This window comes from Nicotiana tabacum, chromosome 7 (genome assembly GCF_000715075.1).
Source record: "Nicotiana tabacum cultivar K326 chromosome 7, ASM71507v2, whole genome shotgun sequence".
NCBI lineage: Eukaryota > Viridiplantae > Streptophyta > Magnoliopsida > Solanales > Solanaceae > Nicotiana > Nicotiana tabacum.
The window spans coordinates 149,860,210-149,876,621 of record NC_134086.1 but is presented as its reverse complement, the minus strand read 5'-3'; positions in this window follow the sequence as shown (position 1 = coordinate 149,876,621).

Sequence of the window (16,412 nt, the reverse complement as noted above, 5' to 3'; positions counted from 1 at the left end):
GCAAAAAATTACATTAGCTATATCCTATCATAAATATAAAAGTCCAACAAATGAATTACCAAAATAATAAATTTGGAAATACTTATTGGGTTTTTTGTGGATAAAAGAGGAAAATAAATTAATTTTAAAACCTTTAAAAATTATGAAAAATAATAAAATACTTGTATATGCTTACATATGCATATATATACTATTTTGAAGTTATTTTGCATATTGAAAATATATAGGGAAAAATTGGGTATCAACACCGGGCATGCCGCCGGACAGGGATATTGATTTTGGTATTGATCTGGTGCCGGGCACTCAGACTATTTCTATTCCACCGTATTGTATCACACTAGCGGAGTTAAAGGAGCAGCTTCAGGAACTCCTTTATAAGGGGTTCATACGGCCTAATGTGTCGCCTTGGGGTGCACCAATTCTATTTGTGAAGAAGAAGGATGACACTATGAGGATGTGCATTGATTACATCAGTTGAACAAAGTAACAATCAAGAACACGTATCCTTTGACTCGTATCGATTATTTTTTTGACCAGCTTCAGGGAGAGAGAGTGTTCTCCAAGATTGATCTCCGTTTAGGTTATCACCAGTTGAAGATCAGCGACTCGGATATTCTTAAGACAACTTTCAAGACCCGATATAGTCATTATGAGTTCTTGGTGATGTCTTTTGGGCTGACCAATACCCCAGCAACATTCATGCATTTGATGAACAGCGTGTTCCGGCCTTATCTCGACTCGTTTGTCATAGTTTTCATTGATGATATCCTGGTATACTCGAGTAGTCAAGAGGAGCACGCAGAGCATTTGAGAGTTGTGTTGCAGAGGTTGAGGGAGGAGAAACTTTAAGCAAAGTTCTCCAGGTGTGAGTTTTGGCTCATTTCGGTGGCTTTCTTGGGGCACGTGGTGTCCAATGAGGGTATTCAGGTTGATTCGAAGAAGATAGAGGCAGTTCAAAGTTAGCCTAGACCGTCCTCAACCACAGAGATTCGCAGCTTTCTTGGTTTGGCAGGTTATTACCGCCGGTTTGTTCAGAGATTCTCATCTATCGCATCGCTCTTGACCAAGTTGACTCAAAAGGGTGCTCCTTTCATGTGGTCGGATGAGTGTGAGGAAAGTTTCAGAAGCTCAAGACTGCCTTGACCACAACTCCAGTGTTAGTATTGCCATCAACTTTTGGTTTATATACCATATATTGTGAAGCTTCGAGAGTTGGTATTGGGTGTGTATTGATGCAGGAGGGTAGAGTTATTGCTTATGCTTCTCGTCAGTTGAAGCCCCATGAGAAGAACTACCTTGTTGATGATTTGGAGTTGGCTGCCATTATTCACGCGTTGAAGATTTGGAGGCATTATTTGTATGGTATGTCTTGTGAGGTGTTTACTGATCATCGTAGCCTCCAGCACTTATTCAAGCTGAAAGATCTCAATCTGAGGCAGCAGAGATGGTTGGAGTTGCTAAAAGACTATGATATTACTATTTTATACTATCCGGGAAGGCCAATATGGTGGCCGATTCCTTGAGTAGGAAGACGGTGAGTATGGGGAGTTTGACATATATTCTAGTTGGGGAGAGACCTCTTGTAGTTGATGTTCAGGCCTTGGCCAATCAGTTCGTGAGGTTGGATATTTCGGAGCCCAGTCAGGTATTGGCTTGTGTAATTTCTCGGTCTTCCTTATATGATCGCATCAAAGAGTGACAGTATGATGATCCTCATTTGCTTGTCCTTAAGGACAGAGTTCAACACGATAATGCCAGAGATGTGACTATTGGTGATGATGGGGTGTTAAAGATGCAGGGCCAGATATGTGTACCCAATATAGATGGGCTTCGAGAGTTGATTCTGGAGGAGGCCTATGGCTCGCGGTATTCCATTCATCCGGGTGCCACGAAGATGTATCAGGATCTGAGACAACATTATTGGCGGAGGAGAATGAAGAAGGACATTGTAGGATTTGTAGCTCGGTGTCTCAATTGTTAGCAGGTGAAATATGAGCATCAGACACCAGGTGGCTTGCTTCAGCAGATGGATATTCCAGAGTGGAAGTGGGAACGGATCACCATGGACTTTGTAGTTGGGCTCCCGCGGACTTTGAAGAAGTTCGATGCTATTTGAGTGATTGTGGATTGGCTGACCAAGTCCGCGCACTTCATTCCTGTGTGTACTACCCATTCTTCAGAGCGGTTGGCAGAGATCTATACCGGGTGATTGTTTGCTTGCATGGTGTCCCAGTTTCCATCATTTCAGATAGGCGCGCTCAGTTTACTTCGTAGTTTTGGAGGTCTGTGCAGAGAGAGTTGGGTACTCAGATTGAGTTGAGCACAACTTTTCACCCTCAGACGGACGGGCAGTCCGAGTATACTATTCAGATATTGGAGGACATATTGCGTGCATGTGCCATTGATTTCGAAGGGTCATGGGATCAGTTTCTACTGCTCGTAGAGTTTGCTTATAACAACAGATACCAGTCGAGTATTTAGATGGCTCCATATGAGGCTTTGTATGAGAGGCGGTGTAGATCTCCAGTCGGTTGGTTTGAGTTGGGTGAGGCTAGGCTATTGGGGACAGACTTGGTGCAGGATGCTTTAGAAAAGGTAAAGGTAATTCAGTAGGGACTTTCGTACAGCGCAGTCGAGACAAAAGAGTTATGCTGACAAGAAGGTTCAGGATGTGTCATACATGGTTGGTGAGAAGGTTATGTTAAAGGTTTCACTAATGAGGGGTGTTATGATATTTGGGAAGAAAGGTAAATTGAGTCCTCAGTTCATTGGGCTTTTTGAGGTGCTTCGGAGGATTGGGGAGATGGCTTTTGAGTTTGCTTGCCACCCAACTTGTCGAGTGTACATCCAGTATTTCATGTTTCTATGCTCCGGAAGTATACTGGGGATCCGTGTCATGTTCTAGATTTCATCACGGTTCATTTAGATGGTGATTTGACCTATGATGTGGAGCCAACAACTATTTTGGAACGTCAGGTTTGAAAGTTAAAATCAAAGGATACAGCTTCAGTGAAAGAGCAGTGGAGAGGTCGGCCCGTAGAGGAGGCTACCTGGGAGACTGGGAGGGAGATGCGGAGCAGATATCCTCACCTATTTGAGGTTTCATGTATGTTTCTTGACTTGTTAAAGGACGGGCATTTATTTAGGAGGGGGAGGATGTAATGATCTGGCCGGTCATTTCATGAGTTACCGCTTTGTTTCCCGTATTTTTGCTTCTTATTGCCTTGTTCAGCTGTATTGTGTGTTATCGGGTTGGTTGGCTAGGGTTCGGAGAGGTTTTGGTAAGGTTTGAGACACTTAGTCTCTTTTGAGTAAGCTTAAGTTGGAAAAGTCAACTGGATGTTGACTTATATGCTAAAGGGTTCGGATGTGAGTTCCGATAGTTCTGATAGCTTTGGTAGGTGATTTGGGACTTAAGAGCGTGATTGAAATGTGTTTTGGAGGTCCGGAGTAGATTTAGGCTTGAACTGGCGAAATTGGAATTTTGGCATTTTCCGGTTGATAGGTGAGATTTTGATATAGGGGTCGAAATAGAATTCTGAAAGTTGCAGTAGGTCTGTTCTATCTTTTGGGATGTGTGTGCAAAATGTCAGGTCATTCGGACATGGTTTGATAGACTTTTTGATCGAAAGTGGAATTTGAAAGATTTTGGAATTCTTAGGCTTGAATCTGATGCAAATTTGGTGTTTTGATGTTATTTTGAGCGCTCCGAAGGTTGGAACAAGTTTGAATGACGTTATGGGATATGTTGGCATGTTTGGTTGAGGTCCTGAGGGTCTCGGGTGAGTTTCGGGTGGTGAAACGGACCAAAATGCATAGTTGAGAAGTTGCAGATTTTTTTGGCTTTAGTTGTTGCAGGCTTTTGGCCTTCGCATTTGCAAGTGGTCCCTCGCGTTCGCGAAGGGTCAATTTTTGAGGTAGGATTCTTGGCCTTCGGGCTCGCGAAGGAGGTCCCACGTTCGCGAAGGGCTAGGGTCTTTGAGCATCGCGTTCGCGAGATAGCAGACGTGTTCGCGATGGTTTAGGCTGCGGAGTCATCACGTTCGCGAGGTGGTCATCGTGTTCGCGTAAGAGGGATTTTGGTCAACTTAAGTTTGTGCTTCGCGAACGCGAGGCGTTGACCGCGTTCGCGAAGAATGATCTGAAATGACTGGGCAGAATGTTTCAAAGGCCTATTCTAGAATTTTAAGCCTAAGTTCCTCCATTTTTGGGCGATTTTGAAGCTTTTTAAAGAGGATTGAAAAGGGAATCAAGGGGGTGTCACACCTCTTTTTTCTACCCGCGGAAGGGGTATACGGGAGTTTTTTCCAATTTAAGTGACAATCAAAATGAGATTATTTATTTAAAATTCATAGTCGCCACTTGGGATAATTTATAGTGTCCCAAGGCACCGGTTTAAAATTCCGAATCGAGTAAGTTGACTCTATTTACGGTTTGCGAACACAGAAATCCGGTAAGGAATTCTGTTAACCCGGGAGAAGGTGTTAGGCACTCCCAGGTTTCGTGGTTCTAGCACGGTCGCTTTGATCACACTTGGCGTAAACAAATTATCTAATTACTTATTTTAAAACCTATGTGCATTTGCCCCTTTTTATTATTAAGGAATTATCTTAAAACAGGTCATGCATACGTGTACCCATTTGTTTGGCGCGTCAAAAATCATGTCACGCGAACATGTCCACAATTAATAACGCTTTATTATTAAGAAAGTTTGGCCGAAGTTGCGCGAAAGCATACTCTTGTTTGTGTTTAGAAATCGTAATAATGTCACGTGAACGTATCCATAATCACAATGATATATTAAACAATCCTAAAGCAACTAGGAGAATTTGTCATTTTTATCTCTAGGTTATGAAATTAATACAAGGGTAGTGTATGGTTAAATCGGGGATGGCACACCTCGGACTAAATTAAATTAGTAGCCTATGAAATCCAATTTTATTATTAAGGAAGTTTGATCGAAGTTGCGCAAATGCATACTCCGAATTAATTTTTAGAATCGTAATTATGTCACGCGAATGTGTACACAATAACAATAACAACCTTTTGTTACTATTAAGATTGTTTGGCCGAAGTTGTGCGAACGCATACTTCGGTTTACATTGTCACTGAGAGAGCCCCACAACTATATTTAAGAAAGTATTTAACCTATATTGTGCGTATATAAAGTGACAATGTAAAAGAAAATTGACTCTATTATTGTCTGTATTACCACATCAATTGCAATTTACCAAGTTATACCCAAAAATGGTCACTTGTACAGTTTTGTTCCTTGATATAGGATAATGCACATATTCAATCAAATATATTGCTAATTTAGCTCCTAGTCTCCAGAATAGAGCACAACAATCCACTAGAGAACTAAATCAGTGCATCAGTGCAAAGCATTAACAAAGAACCATTGTAAATATATACTGCTCACTATAAAAATATTTTTACCTAAAAGCGTGTGAGAAATTAGCTTCATAATTATCAAATAACTACTGCTTTTCCAACAATACTTTTCAAGCTCAATCAGATTTCTTATGGATGCAAACAAACATTTTGTTATGCCATAAGGAAAGAAGAAAAAAAACGTCAGCAAATACTTTTAGGGAGTCATAGCCTATTTGGAAGAAAAATGAAGTACCTCAACCTAAATTGAATATAATTCATCTTTATGACCGATTCAGCCAAGTAACAATGTCAACAAAATAAAGGTCAACTGAAAAAATTGAAAACCGGTTTTCGAAGATCGATGTCAAGATAATTAGTACATTAAACTATGCACACATCAATGAAAAGGAGATCTGAAATAACAAATGAACAAAGTTGGAATATAACTTTAAATAAAGCAAGGAAATCTGAAACATGGACCACAAACCAGAAAAACAACTCACCAGTGATGAATATCATCAGGATTCATTTGTGAAGATTCAATTAAAATCATAGCCATTATAGGAATCAAACAAAGAGTCAATAAATTAGAGATCAAATAATGGTAACCTAATTTAATGTACTTCAAGTTTACACTCTGAAGGAAATCCGGCAACCTCCGACTCTGCTGGATCTGAACTCCGACTGGTTCAGCAGCGGATTGCCTCCCAGGTTTCCTAGGCGTTACCCATTTAGGTTTTAGCTACCCCTTTCTAGACTTAGGCATTTTTTCCTGAAGAAGATGAAATCTGATGGGGGTCTGCCCGATTTTTTTGTTCTTCGTCGCTGCTCTCTGTTCGCCTGGGTGTGTGTGTGTGTGGTCATTTGGAGGTGAGCAGTGGTGCTATGTTACAGGGGTGGTCGTTTGGTGGTGTAAGGACGGAGAAGAAAACTGGTGCGAGGGGGGGCCTTTGCTTGTGCCTTAGCAATGAAGAAGATCAAGGAGCAGGGGTCCGTTTTTTCTCTTCTTCTCCAAGTGAAGAAGATGAAGTTTCGAGGGGGGGGGTCTTGTGTTATCAGCGGCAGATCTGATTTTGAGGAGTCTAGGGTCTTAGAGTCTAGGTTATTTTTAGACTAGTTTTTGGTTATATAGACAGGTTTTTAGGTTAAAGGGGGTATGAGTTTGGTATTATTCGGCCTTAAAATTGGGCCAAAAACTAAGAAAAATGGACTAAAAGATTAAGATGGGATAAACTAACCCAAAACTAACTCTTCCTTCTAAATATACAATAAAAATATAAAACTAATCTTAATTAATTGAATTAAACTATATTAAAACATGAAACTACTTTTGTGTTTTCAAGATTATATAAAAATAAGAATAAGGTACTATTTCTTGTATATTTTTTATTTAAATTTATAAAAGATATATAAACTAAAAGCAACTAAAAAGAAGAAATATTTTTGTAATTTTTCTCTTTGTGACGAAATAAAGTAAAAGAGTCAAAATTAGTTGAAATAGCTATATTAGACCTAAACTAAATATTTTATACTAAAATGGGCAAAATCTCGGTTAGGGTCAAAAATTACATGTCTACAGCTGCCTCTCTTTGACTAAAAATATAAAGTATTTTCAGACAAAGAACGACTAGACAGGTTTTTTTTGACCCGACCCTTATTTAGGGAGACCAAGAACTAAGAGAAAAGAGAATGTGACCGAGCCTTGATATCTGAGCTGCCTACATATCCTTGGATATAAAGGAATCAGACCACGTGTAGTTTAAAAGTGAGTGAGATGATGGAGTATACCGAGGTAGAGAGCCGGTCGAGGTGTCGTTCCGTCGTGGTTCTGGTATGCGGTCCTGTTATTACATCAAAAATAAAAAAATAAAAAAGACTAACTATGCCTGTCAACTATGAGTTATAAGATTCCTATCTATAAGTATTCTGAAGCTTGATCTTGAGTCTTGAATGGTTCTTTATGCAGACTTTGGATTTGAACCTGGACGCTTGCTAGTTGCAGGTGTTAATTCATTCTTCTTCAGCTTTTCGGATCAAGATCGGACATGTGGTGCTTGTGACTTCAACCACATCTTGAGCAGTTCACATCTTTCTCTGCTTCTGTATTTTGGATTCACTTCTCTTTTTTTTCTTCTTTTTCCCCTTCTTTTTATATTCTGGATTGAGACTACTTCTGTTGGTTATCTCGAACTGTTGGCTCGCATTCTTGCCGCGAGCTTCTTTTGTTGCTGACTTGAATTGCATTCTGAAGTGAATTCCCTTGTTTTTCAGGTGGGTGCCTGATTGCCAAAACTTGAACTGTCTTCCTTCGAAACTTGAACTACCTTCCCTTGTTCTCCAGGCGGGCGCCCGATTGCTGAAACTCCAACTGCTTTCCTTGACACTTAAGCTGTTTTCCCTTGTTCTCCAGATGGGCGCCTGATTGCTGAACTTTATTCTGTCTTCCTTCGAAACTTAAGCTATTTTTCCCTTGTTCTCCAGGTGGGCGTCTGACTGCTGAACTTGAACCGTTTTTCCCTGAAACTTGAGTTGTTTTCCCTTGTTCTCTAGGTGGGCGCCTGATTGTTGAAGTTGAACCGCTTTCCTTTGAAACTGCTCTCCTTCAAAACTTGAACTGTCTCCCCTTGTTCTCTAGGTGGGTGCTTGATTGCTGAAACTTGAACGGCTTTCCCTTGTTCTCCAGGTGGACGCCTGATTGCTGAACTTGACCTGCTTTTCCTTGAAACTCGAATCATTTTCCCTTGTTTTCCAGGTGGGCGCCTGACTGTTGTACTTAACCCATCTCCTTTTGTTACTTGAAACTATTTTTCCTTGAAGCTTGAACCATTTTCCCTTTTTCTCCAGCTGGGCGCCTGATTGCTGAGCTTGACCCGCTTTCCTTTGAACTTGTGCCATCTTCCCTTGTTCTCCAGGTGGGCTCCTGATTGCAACAAAACAGACAAAACAAAAGAAATTTTTCTTCCTAGTTTGATATTGGGAACATCTGTGAGTGTTAACAAATTCTTGTTTTCAAAATAAATTCTAAGCTAAATTCCCTTATCCTGAAAAACTTCAAACAAAGTCTCATCTCAAAAGTGAAAAACTTAAATGCTAAATTATACTTCCCAAAAGTTAAACTCTAGTCTGTAACGACCCGATCGGTCGTTTTGAGCTTTTGCATCTTTGATCGCCAGTTCTCGGGCATGACTTGCCCCGTATGGTGTATTATGACTTATGTAAATCGTGGTTTTGGTTTTCAGAGTAATCAGAATGAAATTGGAAGAACAACTCTCAGTTTAAAACTTAATATTTGAAATGTTTGATCAACATTTGACTTGTTTGTATATGATCTCGGATCGGAATTTTTATGATTTGGTTAGCCCCGTTAGGTGATTTGGGACTTAAGAGTGTGATCGGAATGCATTTTGGAAGTCCGTGGAAGGTTTAGGCTTGAATTGGCAAAATTGAGATTTCAGCATTTTCCGGTTGGTAGGTGAGATTTTGATATAGAGGTCGGAATGAAATTCCGAGAGTTGCAGTAGCTTCGTGGTGTCATTTGGGATGTGTGTGTAAAATTTCAGGTCATTCGGACGTGGTTTGGTTGGGTTTTTGATCAAAAGCGTAATTCGGAAGATTTTAAAAACTTAGGCTTGAATCCGATGTGATTTGGTAGATTTGATGTTGTTTGAGGCGTTTTGATGATTTGAACAAGTTTAAATAAAGTATTGGGTTATGTTTGTGCTTTTGGTTGAGGTCTCGGGGGCCTCGGGGTGATTTCAGATGGTTAACGGAGAAATTGAAATTGTTTTGCAGCTTCAGATTTGCTGCTTCTGGTATTTTTCGTATCTGCAGTTTATGGACCGTAGATGTGGCGCCGCAGATGCGGGTGATTCATCGAAGAAGCGAAAAAGGGTCAGATGGGCAGATACCGTAGAAGCGGTATGGTGATCGTATCTGCGATGTCGCAGGTGCGGGAGTTTAGTCGTAGAAGCGACTTTGGTCCCTTAAGTGATTCCGCAGAAGTGGAGATTTAGACCGCAATGCGGTACCGCAAAAGCGGATTTTTTAACCGCAGATGCAGAAATGGATGGACAGAGCATATATGTTATTTCATTTCGCGAGTTTGAGTTATTCCACCATTTTTGACTTCGACTTGAGAGCTTTTGGACGATTTGGAAGAGAGATTTCAAGGGAACTTCGTTAAGGTAAGAATTTTGGACCTAAAACATATTTCTATGGTAGTATTTCATGGATTAATACTGAAATTAAAGGAATTAAAGGGCTAAAATTGAAGAATTAGGGTTTGAGAAATTGGACTTTTGATTTGGGATTTGGAGGACCATTTGGGGTCGGATTTGAGAACTTTTGATATGTATGAACTCGTGGAGAGATAAGGAATCTATTGATGTGAAAATTTCTGATTTTTGAGAAGCGGGCTCGGGGATCGGGTTTGCTAATTTCGGGATTTGTGCTCTTTATTGATTGTTTTCGCTTGGGCTTCGTTCCTTTAACATATTTTGATGTTCTCGTTCTGATTTTGGATAGATCTGATGCGCGTGGAGGCCGATTTGAGGGGCAAAGGCATTGCGAGCTAGAGATTTAGCCGGTTCGAGGTGAGTAATGATTGTAAATGATGCTCTGAGGGTTTGAAACCCCGGATTGCACATCATAGTGCTATATTGAGGTGAGACACACGCTTGATGACGAGCGTGAGGTTGTGTACTATTGGAGATTGTGACTTGGTCCGCCCTGATTGATGATTTTACCGCGTATTTGATTGAGAAACTATTTTCTATCATCATTAATTGGACTGAATGCCATATTTGGGCCTAGTGCCAGCTATTTGAACCATTTGGGAATTTTTTTTGATATTTCCTCACTGTTTTGACTTTATACTTGAACTCAGTCATGTTATTTTCCACTGTTTTCAAAACTCAGCCAAGTTTATTTTGCTTTAACACTTAAAATGATATTTCAAATAATATTTTGGGCTGAGAATCATGTTTTACTGTTGCCCGAGTGGCTTATGTGATTTTGACTGAGTAAGGCCGAGGGCCTGTATGGTGAGGATACTTTTAGATGGGGCTGCACGTCGCAGCGGTGAGATACTAATTTGATTATGAGGCCGAGGGCCTGAGATATGTACGCCACGAGGTGGCTTGTTGATATTGATATGAGGCCGAGGGCCTGTTTATGATGCCACGAGGTGGCTTGATATTGCGCTTGGGCCGTAAAGGGGACCTCCCGGAGTCTGTACACCCCCAATGAGCGCGGGTACTCATTGTGATGTGAGACTGAGCCCGAGGGGCAGATATTGTCCTATGTGATAGCCCGAGGGACTGGTATTGTTCTATGTGATTTGCCCGAGGGACTGGTACCGTTCTATGTGATTGCTCGAGGGGTTGTTATTATTCTAAGATATTGCCCTAGGGGCGGATTTGTTGACATTGTGCTGAGAGGCGAACCTTTATGTGTTTATCTTTCATATTTACTTGTCATTTACCTGTTAAACTATGGGATTTTTGTCCGAGGGGCGGATTTTTGTGCTTATCTGCACTAAATATTTTGCATTCATTTGCGTAACTGTTGAAAAAGTCATTTTCAAAGAAGTTTAAACTAAGCTAAGATGTTTTAGAGATTTTTACAGCTTCAGTGCTTTCTTACTGTTTTTTGAATTGCTTCTATACGGCACCTTGATATGCTTTACATGATTTCTTACCATTCAGACTTTAGTTATAATTATTACTCATTGTGTTGGAGTACTCACTTTACTCCCTGCACCTTGTGTGCAGATTCAGGTATCTATACACCCGATAGCGGGTTTTGGCTAATCGGAGGCAGAGTCATCGGAGTTTAGCAAGGTAGCTGCTGGTGTTTGCATCACTACTTCTCTCTCTCTCTCTCTCTCTCTCTCTTCAGTCATTAGTCTATATTTGTACACTTTAGACTTTCAGTTGTATTTATACCTTAGTAGATGCTCGTGACTTGTGACACCCCAGTTAGGGCTATGTTGGGTTGTATTTCCGCACTTTATTGGCATTATTCGCTACTTGGTATTGTTATATCATGTTTTAGACTGTTTTTATGTCATTTAACTGTTTTTAAAATGAGAATTTAGGTCAATTGGCTGGCTTTGTCTTCACGAGAGGCGCCATCACGACCGGGTTCAGGGTTAGGGTCGTGACATCGTCAGACCTTGTCACTTGCGAGGGTCTCAGAACTTACTAATCCCGTTGTCTAGGAGGGTACTAGAAACTTACTGCCGAGCCTGTCTGGCACCTGCTTTCCTCACGGAGGGTTTCTCCGGAACAAACAAAATTTCTTGTCCCTATTTCAATCAAAGAAAACTTGTGAGTTTAAATATGGTGGTTGGTTTGTGGCCTTGACTTTGAGGGCGATTTCTCCTTCACTTCCCATGATAACTGCAATTTCAACTCGAAAGACCTTGCCTGTTTATTGACTGACCACTTTCTTTGTCACTCTTATCACGGAAAATACCTCTGATCCGTTCAAACCCAATACCATTCATCTGTTGCATTGTGCTTATGCATTGACATATACTGAACCTTTGTGTTTCATATGAATCCCAAAGTATGTCAATTGCCACCCACTCAGTGCGCATGCTATTCTTTCCTGACTTAACCCACTGGACTTGGCCTTGAGGTCTATTGCTCATTCACTTGCCATGATAACTTTGATTTCCGCTTGGAAGACCTTGCTTGTCATTGGTTAACCACTTTCTCTGTCAACCTTATCACAGAAAATATCTTTGATCTGTTCATCCAACATCCTTTATCTGTTACATTGTTCATGAATTGACATATACAAACCTTTGTATTTCACATGAATCCCAAAGCACGTTGATTGTTACCAACTCAGTGCGCACACTGTTCTTTCCTGACTTGTGCCACCTTGATGTGCTAGCCAGATCCCATTTGTGCAATTGGAAAGCTGGTGGAAAATTTTGAAGTCATTTCTCACTTGTTCTGACCAAACAGACTCAGGAAGGGAAAGTAAACAAGACAAAAGGAACAGAGTAAAGGACAATGGAAAGAGATGATTCCTAACAAGAAAACTACAAAGTAGAACTTATTAGACGTGGATACCAACTCTAATGACCATGACATGCACCTTTGAATTAAGTGGCCTAATCTATCAAGCAAGTCTGATATTCACCTCTTGTTATACCCCAAACCGTGAAACTGGGCTTCAATGCTCCGATTATCCTATCTGATTCATGGTCCTTATTCGACTTATATTGCCCGAAGGGTTTTCACCATCAAGCTCCTCTCATTTTGTTCTTTCTCTCAACTCACCATCGCCTTATGGTGCCTGTGAAGGTTTTCACCGATAAGACTCTCTCATTTTGTTCTTTTTTCTTCCTATTTCCTTTGATTCTACAGATGACAAGGCATTAACCATGGTAAAAAACATCATATACTCTTGGCATGTCTAAACTCAACACTCTCAAAGATTATCTGGGAGGTCTTTTTTGGACTGTAATATAGGCTTTTGGATAGGATTAGAAACAAAGAGTATCATAAAGGCTCAAAAACAGCTTAAAAGGGCTCAAAATTACAAGTTTTTGGAATCAGATCTCTTACAACAACCACAAGTTCTACCCCAATTTCTTTGCTTGGGGACTTTTGAAATTTTATTTTGATAGGACTGAACCGTGAAGCTGCCTATGTATCCTTAAAAGGAATCAGGTCGAGCGTAGTTCATGAGACTACTTTTGTTACTATTTTCCTTTTTCTTTTTTCTTGTTTTTTTCTTTTTTTCTTTTTTCCTTTTTTTTTCTTTTTTTAATCTCTATTTTTCTCTTCTTTTTTTGAATTTTCCTTTTGGAATGAACTTTCTAAAATAAACCTATGGCGACATGATAATTTTTTTTGGCTCTAACTTGATTCTAAAAAAGGGGAGGTCAAAGAAATCAGTACAGACTCAAAATGGTATCAAATGGTATAAGTGTTTGGGTAGCTGAAGAGGGCCTCCCAATCCCTGAAAATGCCAAGTACAACACATGCAACTTGAAATGAAAAAGGAAGAGCACACACAACATTTCTTTTACAATTTCGACATTGATATAACTGGTATGATTTCCACTTTTCTTTAGCGCCTTGTCAAGTACAGAACCCTCGTTGGGTGATTCCTTCTTCACAATGGATATCCTTCGTCAATTCGGAGAAAACTTTCTTGACTTTATCTTGTAATTTGAGATGCGCTTGAACTCAAAGTTGCTTGCTTCAAATTGTCTGGGTTGCACTCCCTTGTAAGAAATTCTTGTCATCCTATTAACTTCCCAAATCATCTGCCCCAGTTTCACACAATTCGGGCTTTAAATAATCTCAAAACATCTAAATCTTTACTTATTTCCCTCAAGTGCCCTTATCATCTTCAAAATTACTTCATTGCTTCATGACTAAACAAAATTTTAAGACCAGGCCTAGAATTATGCGCACATGTCATGCCACTAGAACCAGCATAAAAAGAACTATAAAAGGAGAAGAGAACTAAACAAAAATGACTACAAATAACAAAAAATAGAAAATTGCATTAGACCAACGGTGAAAGGGTTTGAACAACAAAACAAGCAAAATAAACCGGGGTACATCCCTGGAACAAACCTAGATAACACTAAATGATTTACTACGACTAAAGGAACTAGGCAAAATAAAAGGATAAAAAGGTTTGAATCACAAGATAATACCCGGATTACAACCCTGAAATAACCCGGACAACAGAAATGACAACAAAATGAACCACTAAGACTCCTTCCTGGCTAGCCAAGAAAGGAGCGTCTTTCCAATTACGAGGCTCGACATCTTAGTCACTGAGTTCCACATCATATTACCAAAACCATTACCAATTTCAATATCATTAACTTCACCAAATGGCTCATTGACTCCTTTGACCAACCCTTCTGCATTGCAAACCATCCCAACAATCTGTGTGTTATCATGTACCTGTAGAGGATTATGTGTGACACTTGGGGTATTACTGCCTTGGACCACAATTATTCCTTCTTGAATCATTATTTCTATTTCCCTTTTCAAAGCACGACAATCTTCAATGCTATAACCTTGGACATTAGAGTGGTACATGCACCGTACAATAGGATCAAATCCTTTTGCATATGGGTCCGGCGTATAGCTGAGGGGCAACTTAATCAGGCCAGTATATTTTAAATTTTCAAACAAGTTTGTGTAGGATTTTCCTATTGGCGTGAAATTATGTTTTTTCCTTTATTTCTCTCCATGCCCCAGTTTTCTAGAATTGTTGGATGCTCAAAAATGTTGTGAAGGCGCACGAGAATTTTGGGATGCTGGTGCTCGCCCTAGGGAGTGACCTAATGGTTGGACAGATGGCCGGATGTTGTTCGGAGGATAATACTGTGGTGGATTATGTGGAGTTTGGGGATGTTCATAGGGTCGGTATTGAGGTTGAAGGCGTTTAGCAAGAATGCCCACTAGATCCTGTCGTTGGCAGGGCTCAAATACATCTTTTCTATCAATGGGAGGATTGTCCCGAGCAACTTGTTCATTCCATCTGAACCAAAACTCCCTAAAACTTTCTTTGGGTTTCTTTTCCATCTGAGATAGGGAGGAGCGGTCTGGGATAATGTCTTCATTGTGCTGATAGTGCCGAACAAAATCTTGAGTCATGTCACCCCATGTATGCCACTTACTGACATCTTGACGAGTATGTCATTCCAAAGCTGCCCCAGTCAGGCTCTCACTGGAATGCGCCATCAGCAGCTCATCTTTCCCGCCAACATCTCTCATTTTGCTGCAATAACCCCTCAGATGGGCCACGGGATCTCCACGTCCGTCAGACAAATCAAACTTTGGCATCTTAAACCCAACAGGTAGTTGGATGTCAGAAAACAAGCACAAGTCTTCGTAAGACACGCTCATCTGGCTCCCTATCCCTTGCATGTTTCTTAAAGACTGCTCTAAGATTTTCACTTTCCTGGATATCTCTACTTGCTCCACTGTCTTAACAGGCTTTTCAGTTTCATCGGGAGGCTCAAAATGAGTAGTGTAAGAGTATGGACCCAAGACCTTGAAAATTGGTTCTGGAGCATAGTGTTGGGCATCGGGGATTCTGAACACAGTCTAGCTAAAGGATCGAGGAAAGGTAGCAGGTGGATGAGATACAAAAACATGAGTGGTCAAAGGAGCGGGATATGAGGTGGTTCTGGGGGTGGAGTGTGAAAAGGTTGTGGAGAGATATCAACAGTAGTATGAAGCTGGATTTGTGGCAGGGGCGAAACGGTGATGAGGCTTTCAGTGTAGTCAACGGGAACTGATGGCGGAGGACGCCCACTAATCCAGGCTTGGTATATTTTGGCCATCTGTCCTTTCAACCTTAAGACCTCTTCTTTCAACTCAGATTCTGATTCGACAATCCACTTAGACGGATCAGTAACACCTGTGTCCAACTTTTTGCCAGCCATGACTACCTTGCTCTTTGACCTTGTGTTGTATGAATGAGTTACTTAAGAACCACAAACCAACCACCCTTCTGCTCAATGAAGATAACAAAAGGAACAAAATGGGGTCATCCTGTTAGCATTAGGGCATTTAACAGCTAAAAATATCACATTGCCTGCAATGTACCTAGCAACAATTAACGGTTCAAAAATGACTTTGAGGGTCACAAGATTACTTGGCATCATCCCAATTTGTTCCATTCAATCTTCTCTTTTCTTTTCGTTTATAGCATTTCTTGGCTTGCTCATTTTCCTTCCTTTTTTTTCCTAATTATAACTCTTTTCTTTCCTCTCATTTCTCACATCCCATAATTTCATCTCTTTTTTTTCTTTTTTCTTTTTTTTTTCCTTCTTTTTTTTTTCTTTTTTTTCTTTAAATAATAAAAAAATGATTCAATCGAACCCTATGTAGGTTGCCTACGTATCATGACGCCGCATGAATCAGATCTTTGCGTAGTTCGGAAAGATAGAGAATAAAGTAAACAAACTAACGTTCTCTTTTTCTTTTTTTTTTCTTTTCTTTTTTACCTTAATGACTACTCTAATGAAAAGAGAAATAAAA